The sequence below is a fragment of the Protopterus annectens genome, chromosome 5.part0, assembly GCF_019279795.1.
Source record: "Protopterus annectens isolate FY-2018-M chromosome 5.part0, PAN1.0, whole genome shotgun sequence".
Taxonomy (NCBI): domain Eukaryota; kingdom Metazoa; phylum Chordata; order Ceratodontiformes; family Protopteridae; genus Protopterus; species Protopterus annectens.
In genome coordinates this window covers 1,621,941,555-1,621,961,948 of record NC_056735.1, presented here as the reverse complement: position 1 = coordinate 1,621,961,948, position 20,394 = coordinate 1,621,941,555, and the positions used below count along the sequence as shown (strand labels likewise).

Sequence of the window (20,394 nt, the reverse complement as noted above, 5' to 3'; positions counted from 1 at the left end):
AGGCCCTCTGAAGAGTCCAGGAGTACCCCTAGGAAAACTGTTTGGTTGGGACAGTGATGGATTTCTTTAGGTTTAGTGTGAACCCCAGAGAATTCAGGAGGTCCTGTGTAAATTTCAGGTCACTGTGGATCATTATCTGTGGCTTGTATTAGGCAATTGTCCAGTAGACTTAAATCTGGACCCCTATGTTCCTGCAGAAAGAAATAGCAGGAGCAAGCACGCTGTGAAAACCTTTGGAGCAGTAGACAATCCAAAGGGCAGTGCTGAAAACTGATAGTGACTGGGCTTGCTCTGAAGCGAAGAAAGCTTGTGTGTGACTTTTGTATGGAATTTGCAAATAAGCGTCTTTTAGGTCTACTGAGACCATGAAGACCTTAGGAGTTTATTATGGGTAGTCATTTCTGAAGGGTCAACATTTTGAATTTTAGCACCCTGAGAAACCGATTTAAGTTATCCAGGTCCAAAATGGTACACCAACAGCTTTCCTTTCTGAGGATTGGGAATAACCCTGGGTAAAACCCTTTCCCTTTTTGTTCTTCTGGAACTGGGTCCACCGTGCCCTGGGAGCACAGAATTTGTATATGTTCAAGAGCCTGTGATTTTTGATTTTAAGGTACATCTGGGTATAAAGGCTCTCTGAAGTAAGTTTGTAACCATTTGAAATAATGTCTAGAACCCACTGATCTGAAGTGATGTGGGTCGAGTACTGATGGAAAAGTGAAGCCTTCCTCCAAGTTCTGGGGTGGGGATGGAATGGTAGAGCAGTGAGAGAGTCATAATTGTTCTCTGGCAGGGGTTTGTGGCCTAGAACTCCCTTGCCTGTGACTTTCGGAGGTCCACTGCTTTGATCTTTGCTGCTGAGGTCTTTGCTTGGGGGTACTGCCCCACTGAGGCTTCCCCTGTTTTACTTCTAGGTTAGGTGGGAAAAGGACCAGTACTTCGCAGGGAAGTTTTTGCAGAACATAGGAGGTTGCACTTGCAGAAAGTTCTTTACCATGTGCACACATTTAGCCTTGTTTGCACACTTAGCCTCGTCCTCCATCTTTTTAAGGACTGCTTCTGCTTTACGACAAAAAAGGCAGACTTTGTCAAGGGGTGCATCCAAAAGGCTAGCCTTTACATGAGCAGGCAGAGATTGCTCCTTAAGCCAAGTAGGTCTTCTAATCACTGAGCCAGTGACAGCTGCCCTACACGAGGTCTCCATGGCATCATACCAGTGTAGGAAAGGTTTAGCTACCTGGAAATTGGAGTGGCATAGATCTAAACATTCCTTGGAAAGATTTTTTATCTTCTAGGGCTGATATCTTTTGTTTAAGTTGATCAAGAATATTTTGTTGGTATTTGATCATATGGAATTGACAACTGAGAGCCCTCAGTCAGAGTGGCGGAAGTGTATATTTTCTTTCCGAACCTATCCAGGGCCCTACTCTCTTTGTCCATTGGCAGAGTTCCTGGAGGAACTGGCGCTAGCCCTTTTAGGCCCTGGAGTGACTACTTCTGGGTCAGCAGAGGGGTTTTTAAACAGGTATTTGTGACAGTCTTGTACCCTGTAGAACCGATGTGGTTTTCTAGGGGTAAAGGAGAGATGTCAGGATTTAAGAAAGCATCCTGGAAAACATCCTCCAATACTTAAACATGGATGGAATAGCTAAAGGTTTGTGTTCAGGGAGGTCCAAGAACTCCCAACTCTTTTTGGCCTTGGGGTATTCTTGTGCCTCCCACTGAAAATGCTGCCTCATAGCATGGAGTGTCTCTCCAAATGTAAGCTTCCCTGGTGGGGAAGCAGAGGGAAGATTTCCTCAGAGTCAGATTCCTCATAGGATGTGTAAGAGGGGCCTTCCTCTGATCCAGATACCTCCAGATCTGGATCTTCTTCCGATTGCAATGGGTCTAGAAAAATTCAGGAGGGGTATCCTTTTCCTTTTTCCTGGGGCTATATCCTATGGTCTGTCTAGTCCTTACAATGTTAAGTATTCAGCCAGTTTGATCAAATCCTGTTGGGATCCCTACATCTGGGAGCCTGTAGGCCTAAGCGAAGGCCCTACCACATTACCCTTCTTTGGGGTGGTTTCGGTCTTGGGCCTAGTCACGTCAACACATTGTGGCACCTCACTCTCTAGGTTAAAAATACACCAGCATAGGCCTAGACCTTGATGTGTCACTAGTTTGTAAATGCTAGTCAGAAGCCACAGCCTGCTGAGCAGTCTCAGACCCAACCGATAAGCCAAAGTAATGTGCTGCAGAAGTAGGAGGGACCAGTGGCATGTCCAACTCCCAACTGGTCTCAACAGAGGCCTGGGTCACTCTTTCAAAGGTTGAAGGGGGCTCCAAAAGTACCTCTTTGCGCTTACGTAATTCATGTTCAGGGCGACCAGCAGATGCCATCAGACGCAATTGTACAGACTCCTATCTCAGAAACCCCACTAAGAATTCAGCCATACGCTTAATAGTTTTAGGGTTAAACCAAGCACAGAAACGATAATTGGGGACGTAGTGGTCTGGGCCTAAACAAGTGACACAAAGCATATGGAAGTCTGTGTGGGATTTGTTTCCCACAGCGGAGACCATTACTTACTTTATCTGACATAAGTTAAAGAAAAATGAAAGGAGTTCCCCAATGGGGTACTTACCTATCCAATGACTTCTCTCATGCTGACCGACTGACACGTGTACACTGTTTTAGGTTCCGGCAGCAAGAAGACTGAAATGATGCAAGCTGGCTCCCTTTGTATCAAAGCGTACTGAAGTCCGTTAGAGCATCAGCCAGCCTGGGAGGCAAAAGAGTTTTCTCTGGTAGTCAAACCGGCCCAGGTCCTTCACTGCAGAAAATCCCAAACAGTCAGGACTACAACAGTGAAACACTAAAAATATCATGCAGGCTCCACATAGACACCACAGCTAGAAACCAAACCAATGATGCAACAATGTCAACACAGCTGCACTACTGTGCAATTATGCATTCATTTCAGCTCAGTTTTACTTACAGCCAGCTTGCTTACCCGGTAGTGGCCCAAGGTATAGTACAAAAAACAAATACAAGTAAAATAATTTCATAATATCTAGTTAAGAGTGTCAACACTATTCAGCAAAAACAAAGCACAGAGTATAACAGTGAAATCAAGTTAAGACTGATACAATCTCCACTTGGGTTGTTAATGAACTCCTTAAGGCTACAGATCAATGCTTCTGTTCTCATTCTGATCTTCCCTGAGCTTACAGTTGCACATATGGTGGACTGTGGCAGTTTATTTTTTGGGGGAAATAAACTATTAATACAAAGTTAAAATTGACAATGAACACATCCAAACATTTAAAAATATATAAATACAAATAAGTTAGAATTGCATGCAACTAAATGTATACTACAGAATTACTACGGAAATATAAAAATTACAGATTTAAGCTCTTAAAGTTTAGGGAAGAGTTAAGACAGGCACTGGGAGGCAGTGGAGAGTTACCGAATAGCTGGGTAACTACAGCAGAACTAGTAAGGGAGACTGCTAGAAAGGTGCTTGGTGTGACATCTGGACAGAGGGAGGACAAGGAGACCTGGTAGTGGAATGAGGAAGTACAGGAGAGTATACAGAGGTAGAGGCTGGCGAAGAAGTGGGATTGTAAAAGAGATGAAGAAAGTAGACATGAGTATAAGAAGATGAGGCGCATGGCAAAGAGAGGTGGCGAAAGCTAAGGATAAGGCATATGGAGAGTTGTATGACAGACTGGACACTAAAGAGGGAGAAAAGGACCTGTACTGACTGGCTGGACAGAGCTGGGAAAGATGTGCAGCAAGTAGAGGGAAAGGTACTCACAAGAGAGGTGTGTGTTGAGTAGATGGAAAGAGTATTTTGAGAGGCTGATGAATGAAGAGAATGAGAGAGAGAGAAGATGGATGACGTGGGGATAGTGAATCAGGAAGTGAAACAGATTAGCAAGGAAGAAGCAAGGACAGCTATGAAGAGGATGAAGAATGGAAAGGCTGTTGGCCCAGATGACATACCAATGGAAGCATGGAGGTGCTTAGGAGAAATGGCAGTGGAATTTTTAACTAGATTGTTTAATCTAATGTTGGAAAGTCAGAGGATGCCTGAGGAGTGGAGAAAAAGTGTTTTGGTACCTATCTAAGAATAAGGGTGATGTGCAGAGCTGCAGTAACTACAGAGGGATAAAATTGATCAGTCACAGCTTGAAGTTATGGGAAAGAGTAGTAGAAGCTAGGTTAAGAAGGGAGGTGATGATTAGTGATCAGCAGTATGGTTTCATGCCAGGAAACAGCACTACAGATGCAATGTTTGCTCTGAGTGTTATTGGAGAAATACAGAGAAGGTCAGAAGGAGTTGCATTGTGTCTTTGTAGACTTGGAGAAAGCATACGACAGGGTGCCTAGAGAAGAGTTGTGGTATTGTATGAAGAAGTCGGGAGTGGCAGAGAAGTATGTAAGAGTGGTACAGGATATGTACGAGGGTAGTGTGACAGTGGTGAGGACTGCAGTGGGAGTGACAGAGCCGTTTAAGGTGGAGGTGGGATTACATCAATGAGTCCTTTCTTATTTGCAGTGGTGATGGACAGGTTGACAAATGAGATCAGACAGGAGGCCCCGTGGACTATGATGTTTGCAGATGACATTGTGATCTGTAGTGAGAGTAGGAATCAGGTTGAGGAGACTCTAGAGAGGTGGAGATATGCTCTAGAGAGCAGAGGAATGAAGGTCAGCAGGGCTAAGACAGAATATGTGTGTGTAAATGAGAAGGAGGGTAGAGGAATGGTGAGTGTAAATGAGAGGGAGGGTAGAGGAATGGTGAGGATGCAGGGAGTAGAGTTGGTAAAGGTGAACGAGTTTAAGTACTTGGGATCAACAGTTCAGAGTAATGGTGAATGTGGAAGAGACATGAAGAACAGAGTACAGGCAGGGTGGAATGGGTAGAGAAGAGTGTCAGGAGTGATTTGTGACAGACTGGTACCAGTAAGAGTGAAAGGGAAGGTCTACAAGAGGGTAGTGAGACCAGCTATGTTATATGGGTTGAAGACCGTGGCATTGACAAAAAGGCAGGAGTCAAGAGCTGGATGTGGCAGAGTTAAAGATGTTAAGATTTGCACTCGGTGCGACTAGGATGGATAGGATTAGGAATCAGTATATTAGAGGATCAGCTCATGTTGGACAGTTTGGAGACAAAGCAAGAGAGACGAGATTGCGTTGGTTTGGACATGTGCTGAGGAAGGATGATGGGTATATTGGGAAAAAGATGCTAAGGATGGAGCTGCCAGGTAAGAGGAAAAGAGGAAGGCCTAAGATGAGGTTTATGGACGTGGAGAGAGGGGACATGCAGGCGGTTGGTGTGACAGAGCAAGATGCAGAGGATAGGAAGAAATGGAAAGAGATATTCCGCTGTGGCGACCCCTAACAGTAAAAGCCAAAAGATGATGATGAGAAGCAATATAAAAAAAATAACCAAACAAAAATTAGAAGCCTGGAGTGAAATCATCCACATGTCCATCTCATTAACACATAGTTAATGTTACCACTGAAAACACAAACACATTCCTAACTTATAATTTGCCCCCTGCTACCCAAGCTAAAAACATTAAGTTATTAACTTGGGATCAAATGAACAAATTTCTAAGTCACAAACACAGGGTAAAGTTTCCAGTTATCACCCGACACATTGTGTAAAACAAAATGAGAAAAAAACTGATACCAGGAGTGTCTACAATAGCTTAACCATAAAAAAAGAACCAAGTTGAAATGCACTATTGCTGCCACTCCAAGAAATTCATCGATGGCAGCCATCTCTAGGCAAATTTATTTATGCTAAACTGCAGTGGTGGTGCTGCGGTAGCATGGTCACCTCACAGTAAGACGTTGCCCTGTTAAATTCTCAGCTAAAGCGTCTTGTGTGGAGACATGCGTGAATGGGCGTACCTTCGTTGAAGGTTGTGCGTCAGGGCTGGCAACTCGGTACATAAAAATCTACTGCCAATCATTAGCGGACCCGAGTTCCGCTGTGGTGACTCCTAACTGGGAAATGTCGAAAGATACATCTTTATGTGCTCTCGCTCGCTTCAGGTTCTCTACTTAAAGCCACTAAACATTTTAAGTCAGTAAATTTGAGGGGGGGGGGGTGTCCTTCTGTTTCCATCTTCTAGTAATTGTAACAGTTCCAGAAGCTTTGATTTAAAATCAACTTCATGCTAGTCCCAGAAAAAAAAAATTCATGCCATCTAGCGATTTCCTTGTGTGGTTATCAATTGAACCATAGCCTTTCTGTACTCTGCTAACTTATAATATTTCCAAAAAAAGATGCTGCTATACAAGCATTTCCAGCTAAGCCCCCCCCCCCCCAGAGTAATACATGCTTGTGCTCATGAATTCTTGGATATTCTACCAGCAAGTTGAATTTCCCAGATTATCTTAATTTTAACTGCTACTTTCCATCCCCTCTAAGTATTCTAGGCAAAGCAAAGATGGAGGCCCTACCTGACATTTCCTCATTTCTGAGGCTGCTGAACCACCTTAGTAAGTCCAGCCAATCCTGCTCATTTTGAGGGAGCCACTATCTTGTAAGCAACTCTTTGGATGGCTTTATGAAGGGTTTGATATCTTTCATCCAAGACAAATGGGTATTTTACCTGTTCCCAGGAAACTACAGCATCTCACCGAATCATTGGGTCCCAATATATTAGTTTGCTCTTATGCTTTCTCCAACTAAAAATAGAAGTTATGTTCTTACCATAACGTTCCATGTTAGTTGTCTTCTTCTCGCTTTCTTCTTGCTGGATGGGTTCGGAGCCGACCTCGGCTCCGACTCGGCCACTCTAAAAGCTCGAGAGTTGGTTCCACCGGCTCGAGGCTCCCCTTATATCCCACAATGCTAGGCGAGAGTTACCTCAGATCTCGTTTGTAAGCTAACCCCAGCTTATAATAGTAACAGAATAACTCTAAACAGAGTCCACCTCTAACAACAGGGAGAAAGAAGGGTGACCTACATCCTGATTCAGGAAATATGCAAGCAGCATATGCCTAAGAAAAGAGGTGGTAGAAAGAGAGGTCACAATCACAACTCCTCTAGGTCTGTCCAGGCCAGGGGGAAGGAGGGTGGGACGCAAGAAGGCGAGAAGAAGACAACTAACATGGAACGTTATGGTAAGAACATAACTTCTATATGTTAAGTTGTCTATCTCGCCTTCATTCTTGCTGGATGGGACCGCGTCCCTAGCACCTTGTCCCGGGTGGCCTAACGGAACAGACTCCTGAGAACAGTGGAACCAAAGTTAGCTCTATGCCTAGAAGCTAAATCCAACTTATAATGAGAAATGAAAGTGTGAGGAGTAGCCCAAGTAGCCGCTGCACAAATGGTGTCAATAGGCAGTCTTGTCTTGGAAGGCTAAGGAAGTAGCCAAAGCTCTGGTAGAATGGGCCTTAGGTTTATTAGGCAGCTTTTGGTGTCTAATCTCATAAACAAGGGTAATCAGAGATGTAAGCCATCTAGATAATGATACCTTTGAAACTGAAAGTCCCTTTCTGCCTTCTGCATAGGAGATAAACAGTTGGTCAGATTTTCTGAATTGTTTTGTTCTATCCAAATAGTACCTCAACTGACGATGAACATCTAGCCAGTGTAATTTTTGTTCAGACCTATTGGAATATTCTGGAAAAAAGACAGGGAGGTCAATGCTTTGATTTAGATTTGACGTCGAGACTACCTTAGGCAAAAAGGACGGGTTGGTTCGTAAGGATACCCTGTCCTTATGGAACAATAGACAAGGAGGTCGGCAGCTGAGTGCATGAAGTTCTGAGACTCTTCTAGCTGAAGTAATAGCTACCAGAAAGAGAGTCTTCCATGATAGCAATTTTAAAGAACAGGAGGCTGCAGGTTCGAAAGGGGGTAGAATCAAAGAAGTAAGAACTAAATTTAGGTCCCAAGGAGAAGGAGGATTTCTTATAGGAGGTCTGAGAAGAAAAACTCCTTTCAAAAAGGCTTTGCAAAGCTTGTGGGACATTAAGGCAGACTCAGAAATACCCACATGAAAGTTAGAAATAGCTGCCAATTGAACTTTAAGAGTAGAAGGGGATGAACCTGCATGGAAGAGTTCAGCTAGAAAATCAAGGACTATTTGGATGGAAGCAGTGAAAGGATCTATGTCCCTTCCTTGAGCCCAATATGTGAAACGTTTCCACTTACTCAAATAAATCTTCCTAGTGGAAGATATATGGGAAGCTATCAAAATATCTCGAACAGAGTGAGATAATTGAGGAAGCCTGGCTAAGGTTGGAACTGGGGGAACCAAGCAGTGAGGTTCAGAGAGGGGAGGGAGCGATGTAACTGACCCGATTGATGGATCAAAAGGTCTGGAGCTAGGTCCAGATGCCAAGGTCGCTCCAGTAGAAATTGATGTAGAAAGGGGAACCACACCTGTCGAGGCCAGTAAGGAGCAATGAGGATCAACGAGGCCTTCTGAGCGATAGCTTTCTGTATCACTTGAGAGATTAGTGGGAAGGGAGGAAATGCATACAGAAGTCCCCGGGGCCAAACTTGGACTAGAGCGTCTCTGCTGGGTTGGCCTGGTAAAGGGAATAGAGTGAAATAATGTCTGCACTTGCTGTTTTGGGGAGTAGCAAAAAGATCGCAGCAAGGCTGACCCCATTTGAGAAAAATCTCTCTCACAACAGAGTCTTTCAGAGACCACTCATGAGGCATGAGGATAGCTATGCTCAATTTGTCCGCTATTTGATTGGACTTCCCGGGGATGTGCGTTGCTATCAGAAAACGCTGAGAAGAAATCGCCCATTGCCACAATCTGAGTGCTTCTCGACACAGGGGGTAGGACCTGGTTCCGCCTTGTTTGTTGATGTACCACACTACTGACATATTGTCTGTCTGGATTGCAATCGTTCCCAAGGGGAGAGAGTCTTGAAGGGCTTGCAACGCTAAAAGCACTGCTCTCATCTCCAGAACATTTATGTGCAAGTGGCATTCGTCTGGTTGCCATGTGCCCTGGACCGTCCTGCCCTGATAATGCCCCCCCCACCCGATCAGGGAGGCGTCCGTTGTCAGAGTAGCAACCGGAGGGGGAGGAACAAAGGGTCTTCCCAACCAGAGCTGAGGGGAAGACATCCACCACATGAGATGATTTCTGCACGCCTGCGTGATCATAATGGTGTGGGACATTGGAAGTTGCTGGTATGACCATTGTGTAAAGAGCATCCATTGAAGGATTCGCATGTGGAATCTGGCTAATGGAAGCAGAGGTATGGCAGCCGCCATAATTCCCAACACTTTCAGAACTAACCTGGCTTTGATTCTGTTGTTGTTGAAAAGGAGTGAGACCAGTCTGTGTATGTCTATTATTCTCTGATCTGTTAGCCTCGCAGACATGTCTACTGTGTCTAGATTTGCGCCTATGAAGGTAATAGTACGACAAGGCGACAAAACAGACTTTTCGCAATTTATTGAAATGCCTAACTTTTGACAAATGCGAAAAGTGTAATCCCTGGCCATCAGAAGGAGATGCTTGGTGGGAGCTGTGAGGAGCCAGTCGTCCAAATATGGAAACACCTGGAATCCTTGTCGTCTCAGGTGAGAAGCTACCACTGCCATGCATTTGGTAAACACCCGGGGGGCAGAGGTGAGAACAAAGGGCAGGGCCCTGAATTGAAAATGACTGGTTCCCAGCCTGAAGCGGAGGAATCTTCTGGAGCGTCTGTTCATTTTTATGTGATAGTACGCATCCTGAAGGTCTATAGAGCACATCCAGTTTCCTTTTCCCAATAGGGGAAGGATGGACTGCAGCGTGACCATCCGAAATCTTGTTTTCTTGACTGATCTGTTCAAGATACTGAGATCCAAAATTGGTCTCCAGTCCCCTGTTTTCTTTGGAACTAAAAGAACCTTGAGTAGATTCCGGATCCTTGCTGGTCTGCTGGAACTGGCTGAATTGCTCTTTTGCAAGCAGTTTTGAAATTTCCAAAACTGCTAGATCCCTTTGCGCTGGTGGAACATCTGGAAGGGATTTTTGATTGTTTCGAATGCGAAGAAAGGGGATAGAATAGCCTTGAAATGACGGACTGTACCCATTTGTCTTGAGTCAGGGATAGCCAGGCTTTTGGGTACAGTGACAACCTTCCCGACTGCCTCCGAAGGTGGGCAGCCGGGCAACACCTCAGGGATGCTGAAAGGGCTTATCAGAGAAGGCTTCTCGATTGCCCTGGTTCTGCGGAGCCCCCTGCCTCGAGGGCGACGTCTACCATTGTTATTCCCGCCTCTGCCTCTGGCGGGGTAATGACTTTGTGCGTCAGGCGAAGTCCCTTGATTTTGTTTACGGAACCACATTTTCCCACTTTTCTGGCCTTTGGGGTAAGGCCTAGAAGGAGTAGAAAAACGGACTCAGACGGCAGAAAGAGTCTTGCCATCAGTCTCGCACCTAGTCAAGGTTTCTTTCACTTGAGGACCAAAGAGAGATGATCCATCAAACGGGGAGTTAGTGAAAGACGTCTTGAAGGGGTCCGCAAAATTGCATAGCCGCATCCAGGCGTGCCTACGTAAGGCCACACCTGTCCCTGCGGCCCTACTCGCTCCATCAGCCGCATAAGAAAGGAGGCGCATGGAGGAGTTAGCTATGGAGTTAAGGGTAGCCAGCTGAGTGTTCATTTTATCTTGAAAACCCGCAGCTGTAGGATCCTTCAACATGTCACTCGCTTCTTTAATCAAGTCCCTTTGAAGACGAGTGAAATGGCACAGGTAGTTCAGCGAACGCATAGTAAATGTCGCTGACGAGAACATCCGCTTCCCGTACCCGTCCATGGACCTAGATTCCTTGTTAGGTGGATGGACAGGTACTGAAGGATCAGCTAGTTCCTTCTTAGTGGCAGCAGCTACCACCATAGCATCCACAGAAACTCCTTTTGTCAAGAACTGCTTGTCTGCTGGTGCCGTTATGAATTTGGAGGGTCTCCTGGGAGTGGGGTCCACTGAATCAGGAGCCGTCCATGCCTTTTTAGCAACCACCTGCATGAGGGGGTCAAAGGGGGGGGACACCCAGGAGGTGTAAGGGCGAGAGCCAAACGCCTCAAGATATACAGATTCATCCTCCGAAGGGTTAAGGGCTGGCCAATTTCCCTCTGCTTCAGGATCTCTAGAATGTCTGCAAAGAGACATCTTCAGAAGGGGAACGGGGAACCCTCGAATCATCTAAATCTGTGTCAGATGTGATGGACTCAGGTGAGTCAATGTGTTTCCTCTTACACTTCCTCTTCCGAGGGGCTCTTCTGAAATCAGGAGAGGCCTCGGAAGAGGATGAAATCCCCACAGGGGGTTCCTGAGGAGCTGGCTCTCTGCGGTCCGGGATGAGGGAGTGAGTCGACTTGACCTGAGGCACCGTAGAGGGAGGGGCGGACGGCGCCGACTGTGGAGTAGAGCCAGGCTCTAACACACTCCGCATGACCTCGAACGCACCCCTGTCAGGCAAAGCCAGAGGTCCCCGCTCAGAGAAGCTGAAAACCTCCCTCGGCACCGACAGTGATGGCTCGAGGCGATGTCGGAGCCGAACTCACCAGCCAAGCTCCGAGAGGAAGAGCGGGGTCGGACAAGGGTCCGATGCCACTCACCCCCTCGGAGCCGACGATGGAAGTCCGGCGCCGAGATTCTTCTAAGGAAGAAATCGGAGCCGACGATGGAGCCGAAGACAATTGTATCGGCTCCGACGCTACCACAGTCTCGGTTCCGACGACCCGGCTCCGAGCTCAACGGAGTCGGAGGAGGAATATATTGATGAACAGGGGCAGGCATCGACTGATGAGTCGGGCTCTGAAGCATCTGGGCCAGTGCCTCGGACTTAAGAAGTCGACTCACTACCCTCTGAAGGTCATGATCCGACAGCCTCGATGACCTAGAGGAGTGAGATTTATGGCTCCGTTCAGACAGCAGGGAGATCCTGGAGCCGAATGAACGGAGCCAAGGGATGGTGACCTGGACCTCTTCCTCGATGTCGGCTCAAGATCTGGTCGGAGCCGACACGGAATCTCTATTACCTTGGCTCCAGCCGAGCCGAGGGAACCACAGAAACTGTGGACTGAGACTCATCGGCTCCAGCCGAGCCGATGTAGGCGGAGGTTTAGAAGCCTTAGGTCTCGGCTCAGTTGCTGGAGCCGAAGACCTAGAAGCCTTGGAGGGCTTCCCTGAAGAGACAGTAAGGGAATCCTCAGGCTTGAGTAAACCTCTCAAAATTAATTTATTTTTTCTTTCCTGCAGGACCCTGGGACTGAAGCCATGGCAAACAGCACAGGAGTCCTGCAGGTGCAAAGGCCCCAGGCAGTAGACACAAGAAGTGTGACCGTCTGTCAGAGACATTTTCTGACAGCACGCATCACACTTCTTGAAACCTGAGACCTTTGATTCTTTAGACATCCCGAAAGTGCAATCACACACACAGTCAAAAAACACACTGATTACACCCTGTCTAGTTTTAGCTTAAAATAAAACAACTGACTAGGTTTTAAATTAAGAAAAACACACACACACACACCCACTAGGGAAGGAAGAAGGCCTGAAGGCCCGAGGGAAGAACTTAAAGTTCTTGTGGGGAAAAACAGGAATTTTAAGAAAAAGGGGCAAGAATTCCTCTAAACTAAGGGAAATAAGTATAAAATTTAAAATTAAAGGGGTTTAATTACACTAACTTTACAAGAAAGTCACTTACCAAGAACCGGTAGAAAACCAACACCTCGATCGCTGTAGCGGCAAACGAGATCTGAGGTAACTCTCGCCTAGCATTGTGGGATATAAGGGGAGCCTCGAGCCGGTGGAACCAACTCTTGAGCTTTTAGAGTGGCCGAGTCGGAGCCGAGGTCGGCTCCGAACCCATCCAGCAAGAATGAAGGCGAGATAGACAACTTAACATCTTGCTGTTCTTTCTCCACCTGTGTGATACCTATAAAGTAGCAATTTCAGCCATAAACCTTTCATGTCTCCTTTTTCCAACTCTTTTTTTACTACCTTTTTTTTTTTTTTTTTTTTTTTTTTTTTTTAACAAGAGTATTTGGAGACTACTGTAGAGTGAGCACAAAGTCTTAACCTGGTGATGAGCATGTACAGGACCAGGACTGGTTAAGACATTGTTTAAAGCAGTTGAGTAAAACTACTGAATTTGTTGGCGAGTTTTATTTGTGTGGGGATACTATTCCAGAGTTTAGCAACATACTGTGAGTACAGTGAGTCTCTTGCAACATTGACTTATTTGTTAGTAGTAAGAATTTCTTAGTAGAACATGGGTCCCTTGCTGGACAGTAACATGTTTTTCTAGTGCAGGGCATTTATCGGGATGACAAATGAGTGTGTGCTGTAGCTAGTTGTGAATGTGTTAGGTGGTTATGCAGTTCAAGCCAGTTTAACTGATTTAAGCTATGAAAATGGTGAGTCCTAAGAGGCAAATTCAGCTATTTTATTGTAGCAGGAGACAAGTTTCTTTCTTTGAGTATTGTATCACGAGTGCATACACCATTATTGCTCAGATACTGTATCCTCTGGGAAAAGATATGTGGGACCACTCATGTACCTATTTAAATCAGAAGCTGGTAAGCACCCCCCAATATCCCTTGGCAAAGTTATTTTATCCCAGGATAATAGGGGATAAACACTCAGTTGTTCCTAATCCATTTTTTTTAAGCTTACCATTGTATCCCTACTTGGAGGAGTCCAGAAAGACTTGGCTAAATACAATATATGTAGAGGAAATGCCACTAACACTTGCGCCTTCTGGTCCATATGCAGATGCAAGTTCTCCCATTCCTGCAAAATAATTCTTAATTTTAGCTACCCAATGTGATAAGAAAACTCATTAGATTCCTCAAATGAGTCAGCAATCCATAATCTGAAATACCTTACTCACTAATCTGAAATACCTTACTCGCTCTTTATAAGCACATGGGAAACTCTGATGCAAAAGTCGCAGTTTCCTTACTGACAAGTACTACCAGAGTTTTGCCCCAATTTCGTAGTCCGAAATTTCCAAACTTTCTGGAGTAGAATCGCAAAACTGCTAACTGGCTCTGTTAGTGTAAGCACAACATTATCAGTATACAAGGATATCTTGAGTTGTCTTTGGCCTGTACGACAACCTACTATTAATGACCACCTTATTTCGGCATGGCTTTACAACAGCACCCCCGAAGCACAGTAGCAAGGCCCACCCAAACCTCGCCCAACAGGGTGCCCACATGAACAAACATGAAGATGGTGAGGAAGTCCGCAGGAATATTCATTCGTTATTACTGGCATGCGGTAAACATTAAAAGTGAAATTAATCTTGCTGGCAAAATAAAATCTTTTAAAAAGGGACTGCTCAAAGTGTATTTTGTACTTTTTATCTTTTTCTACACGGTTTTATTTTTTTTTAAACACTGTTACTGCCAAACAGTCTATTTAAGTTCTATTTGATTTTTCTCGTTATTGTTCGAACGTCATTGTTAAAATGAATAAACATAACATAATTTGAATGCGATGTTTTCAACCTCTGGCTTCAAGAGTTTGTGGCAAAGACATCCAGTTATCCATGTAGTTCAAATATGTTTTTTCCCCTGCGCTTTTTGAAGGGGGGGCCCAGCCCCCCTTGTATATAAATAAAAATATACCAACTCTGAGATCGCACTACTTTGAGAAAGCAGGTAAACTACTAATGTCACAGGCAAATTTGCATAACATGCCATTCATGCCTCAACTGCATGCTACATCATGGTCATTAGGCATGTCAGCACTATTGGCCATTCCTGCGAGAAACAACTGTTTTAACACATTGCCCACATTTCAAACTCTGATCTATATAAAATTGGCATTTTACAACAGTAGCCCCCCCCCCCCGATGCACAGCAGCAAGGTCCGCCCAAACCCCGACCAAGATCCAGCACATTATCTTATTTACGTTAAAATAAGACTTTTTTTCCCCCCTCACTTTTTGCAGGGGGGGGAGCCCCCCCTGCACCCCCCACTACTTAAATATACCAAGTCCGAGACTGCACTACTTTGAGCAAAAGGGCAAACTATTAGACAATGAATATTCTTGATATCACCAACAAATCTGCATGGTATGTCAATTATGCATCATTTGTATAGTACATCACAGCAAGCAGTCATGTCAATCATTCTGGCCACACCCATTCCTGCACAAAACGACCAGGGGGGCTACTTAAGTAAAACATCGTCCTCATTTCGTCTACCAAGGGCTCAAGATAAAATGCAAAAAAGGGCACAAAGGGGGTAACCCTGCCTGGTTCACCAAGCTAAAGTTATTGAGGCTTACAAGGAAGCTCTTCATTTCACCTGTGCTACAGCTCCCCCATATATAGCCCAGATTACTTCAACTAGCTGTTAGGGAATACCAGGCTTTTAAAGTCTCAAATAAATAAACCCAATCAACATGGTCAAAGACCTTTTTGAAATCCAGTCACAAAAATATAACCGGTTGGTCAGTTACACAAGCATCTTGAACCATCACTTACACTCATATGATCAGGATGAATGACTGTAGGCATTATCTGTGCAAGTCTTTTTGCCATTATAACAAACACCTCATGGAACTTTACCTTACACCAGCTGTAAATAGTTAAATATTGCTCAAGAGCACTGACTGCTAGCCCTGTAGTGTGCCACTGAAGGTGCCCAGTCCTTCACACGTACACACTAACAAGATACTGTTACCCAGAAATTATCTGAACCTACAAAACATTAAAGTATTAATATCACTCCCTAAGGTTCCAGCTAACAAATCTTACAGCAAAAAAAATAGAACAATTGTGCAATTGCGAACTAATGGGTGGACATTATAGGACAGACACTGACATTGCTTTTAAGATATAGAACCACAGTTTAAAAAAAATTAAATGGATGTGCTCACAGCCCATACACAGGGAGGTCCACAGACCTAGTAATTTCCTCTGCATAACCGTAGGCTAGAACCCATTAATCAAGGGAGCTACCACTTACAAAGGCCATTAACAGGTTAACCACAATCCCCCACTCAAAGTTAAGATAGTACAGTATCAAAGATTAACTATTTTTCTTTTCTGGAGATAGGAAAAAAAAAAAAAAAAAAAAAAACTACATCCCCCAAGGAGGACAAAACCAAGTATCATGCTTCTGCCTAGAGTTGGACCACTTAGAAATGAGATGGTGACTTTGAAAGTGACTGCATTGTGGTCGGATCTCACCAGGGATGATGACACTGTAGGGATGCTGCAGTGGTTACTCACGTTGGTTAATACAAAGTCCAAGATATTTTTACCTCTTCTGGGGGCTGTCATCCAACTGGTCCAAGGCTGTATGCTGATGATTTTTATTCGCAGAAGTGCGGGGTGGCCATGGGAACCCCCTGTGCAAATTCTTAAGCAAATCTGGTTATGAGTATGTTCTTGGAGCAGGTTCCTATAAATGGACATATTAGGTTTTATCTTCATTGTATATACTTTTTTCTTATAGGCAGGGACTAAAGAGCTTGACGCCTTTATCATTTGGCAACTACTACTGATTTTTTGTGTTTTACCGTACAGGTTTCCAGTGACAGCATAGCTTTTTTTTTTTTTTTTTTAGATGTTAGGCTTACATTAGATTGGCCAGGTAGAATGAATATATCTTTATATTGTAAGGATTGCTGGAAGAACAGTTTATTGGTTTGCGATAGCATGCACCCAGGATACAACTATGAGAATGTGATATAAGGACAATTCATGAGAGCCTCTAGATTATCCACTTGTGAACATGATTTTGAGAAAAGCATGTGTTTGATTACTCAACAGTTTCTACAGACAGGTTATAATCAAAGAACGTTGGACAAGATCAAAGAGGATACTTTTACCAAGAGAAATACACTAGGTAAACCGTATTTTTCATCTAGTAATAGAATTGAGAAACCACCTACAAAGTGCATATACAAACTAAGGTTAAGTCTGCCATTATATATACAAATCATGGAAACTTTATGCAATATTATATGCAGTAACTGGAGATTTCCAATAGTGGATAATAAAATAGCAGAGCTAGTCAGCAATATACCTTACTTTCATTTTAAGCATTATTTGAAAAGACCTGCAAACCAGACAAGTCCCGCAAAAGACTAAAGTACCACTGTCCTTATGAAGTGAGCTTTATGTTTAGATTGTAAAGACAAGTCCATCTTATTGTAAACAAAAGGAAATGCACTCATAACCATCTTGACAGGGTCACTTTTAGCAAGTGCTTTCCCAGCTTGGGCTTTGAGAATGCCAGAAATAACTGGTCTGATTTTCTGAAGGGTTTGGTTCTATGAAGGTAGAATTCTCAGATGACAATGAATGTCTAGCATGTGAAGCATGTACTCGCCTCGGTTTGAAAATCTCAGAAAGAAGACTAGTAAATGTATTAACTGGTTCAGACTAGTTTCAGATGCCACCTTAGGAAAGAAAGATGCATTAGTCCTTAGGGAAACTCGGTCTTTCTGAAAGACCAAGTATGGGGATTTGCACAAATGTGCTTGCACCTCAAGAGATTTATCTAGCTGAAGTAACAGCCACTAGAAAAATTGTTTTCCAGGATAAGAATTTTAAATCAACTGATGCTGCTGGTTCAAAGGGTGGGCGAGTCAGAGCTTGCAACACGATGGTAATATTCCAAGGAGGTACCAGGTCTCTGATAGGAGGTCTTAGGAGAAAAGTTTTTTAAAAAGGCTTTAGAAATTCTTAAGGAAGCAAAGGAATTATCATTTTGGCCAATGAAGAAACTTAAGGTCATAGTCACTTGCACTATGGGGTCCAAACCTTTGATCATGGTCCAAATAGTGAATCTCTTCCACTTGCTATGCTATATTTTTGTAGTGGTATGTTTCTGAAATGGTGAAATGATCCACACAACAGAACTAGAAGCCTAGCATTCCTGGCTAATGCTAATGCTAGAACTGGGAGGAACCAAGCCGCTATTCTCATGGCTTTCCAGTCTGAAGGAGGAAGTCCAGAAGGATACGTTAGATCTGGGTAGTGGTCAGCATCCGTGGAGAATGTACTACTAGAGATCACAGGAAGGGAAAAGTACAGTTTTGTACCTACCATAAATGTAGATGTCCGAACTGGATAGCATCTGCAGTCATAACAAGTGGGTTGTCCTGTCGTCAGGCAGCCCTGCAGTCGGCCGGATTCCAAAGTCCGGGTCCGGCTTCGGCTGATGTCGCACTCCACCCGACGTCATCTCTGTTGGTCTTCGGGTATAAAAGCATCAGCCGACGCCATTTTCCTCAGTGTTTCTTGCCCCAGATGCCAGTAGCCGTCTTGCAGGCTAAAATTTGGATAGATGCCAATGTTTCCAAATAGATAGAGGTAAACACAACAATAAGCATATATGTACATATATACAAACAAATACACCATAAAAGACTCCCCCCCAACAGCTAGCTATTAGGAGGGTAAACACCCTAGGAGTACCACAGAGGGGAAGGAGGGAGGGTAATCCTGACTGCAGATGCTATCCAGTTCGGACATCTACATTTATGGTAGGTACAAAACTGTACTATGTCCTTCATGGATGCATCTGCAGTCATAACAAGTGGGTAGAATACCATAGCCAACTAGGGAGGAGGATAAAAGTAGATTATGGTGTGTTTAGGATCCCTTGCAGTACAGCAGTGGCAAACCCTGCTCGGGATCTGGAATATAGAGGCAAATTATAATGCTTGGCAAATGTATGCACGGAGGTCCAAGTAGCCGCCTCAATAATGTCTTTGGTTGCCACTCCTCGTAAGAAGGCTGTGGTAGTGGCTGTTGCCCTTGTAGAATGAGGTCTTATGTTCTGTGGAATTGGTTTTCCATGGAAGGAGTAACAGTATCGTATGCAATTTCCTATCCATTTGGAGATTGTCTGTTTGGAAATAGCTTTTCCTTCCCTTCCTGTTGCATAGGCTACAAAAGTTGGTCAGTCTTTCTGCTATTTTTGTTCTGTCCAAGTAGTAGCGTAGCTGTCTATGTACATCCAAGGTATGCAGTATTCTTTCCCTCTGTTTTGTGGGTTGGGAAAGAAGGTAGGTAGGTGGATTGCCTGGTTTAAAGATACTCTGGATACCACCTTGGGCATAAATGTAGGATTAGTTCTCATGGACACTCTATCTTGGTGGAAGATTAGGAAGGGTTGCACTGCCATTAAGGCCTGTAGTTCTGAAACCCTCCTTGCTGAAGTAATTGCCAGTAGGAAAGCAGTTTTCCATGACAGGTGTTGTAGGTCTGCTGTTGCTGCTGGTTCAAAGGGTGATAGTGTCAACTTTTCTAGCACAAAGTTTAAATCCCAGGCTGGTAATGGTGGTTTCCTTGGAGGTTTTACATTCTTGATTCCTCTGAGGAACTGCCTGAGCAAAGGGTGCGAAAAACAGGTGGATCAAAGCTGTATTCTGCTGAAATAGCTGATGCATGTATCTTGATGGAGGAGTAGGACAGGCCTGAATGAAGAAGTTCGGCCAGATACTCCAGAATGTTAGGCATATCTATGTTTGACACATCTTTTCCTCTTTCGGTACTCCAAATGACAAACCTTTTCCATTTTCCAGCATAGTTCCTTCTTGTTGAAGGTCTGCGTGCTTCAAGAATAATGTCTAACTCTTTGGGAAAGTTCTGGATTAGCTGCTGCTATGTGATGTTCCATGCAGTCAGTTGCAGCGTTTTAGGTTTGGATGTATGATGCTGTAGTTGTTCTGAGTTAACATCAAAGGCATCAGGGGTATTGGCCACATATTGTTTCGAGACATGCTCTTCAGTAGTGGGTACCAGTGTTGTCTTGGCCAGTTTGGGGCTATCAGGATTATCCTTGGACGTTCTTCCTTGATTTTTAGTAGTACCTTGTGTATCAAAGGAAGAGGTGGGAATGCATATGCTGTTAGGCCTTTCCAGTTGAAGGAGAGTGAGTCCACTTTCCATGCTAGTGGGTGGAATGTCCTTGTGCAGAATTCTTGAGCTGGTGATTGAGAGGTGATGCGAATAGGTCTATCTGTGGCATTCCCCATTTCTTTGAGATGGTCTTGAAGATGTCCGGGTGCAGCTTCCATTCGTGGGCATCCAGTGGTTCTGCTTAATATGTCTGCTAGAGTATTGTCTTTCCCCGGTACAAACATTGCCTGTAACTGAATGTTGTAGCTGAGTGCCAGGGTCCACAGCTCCAAGGTCATTCTGCATAGGGGTATGAATGAGTGCCTCCCTGTTTGTTGATGTACCACATGACTGTGGTGTTGTCTGTCCTTATCATCAACTGGCCCTCTTTGAGGAATGGTTTGAACTTTTGGATTGCCAGTTTTACTGCCAGCATTTCTTTTAGATTGATGTGCAGGTGAAGTTGATCCTGTGTCCACAATCCTTGCACGCATTTGTCCAGCATGTGGGCCCCCATCCTAGGTCTGAAGCGCCTG

General features: G+C 44.3%; 1 long non-coding RNA gene across 3 annotated transcripts in view; it reads right to left on the bottom strand.

Annotated features, from left to right (window-relative positions):
* Nucleotides 1-2,634: 2,634 nt before the first annotated feature.
* Nucleotides 2,635-20,394, bottom strand: part of LOC122801794 — a 100,795-nt gene continuing 83,035 nt past the window's right edge. For all 3 annotated transcript variants that reach the window (XR_006364804.1, XR_006364802.1, XR_006364803.1), the window contains one exon: nt 2,635-2,819. This is a non-coding gene — a long non-coding RNA (uncharacterized LOC122801794). The remainder of the gene's footprint in view (nt 2,820-20,394) is intronic.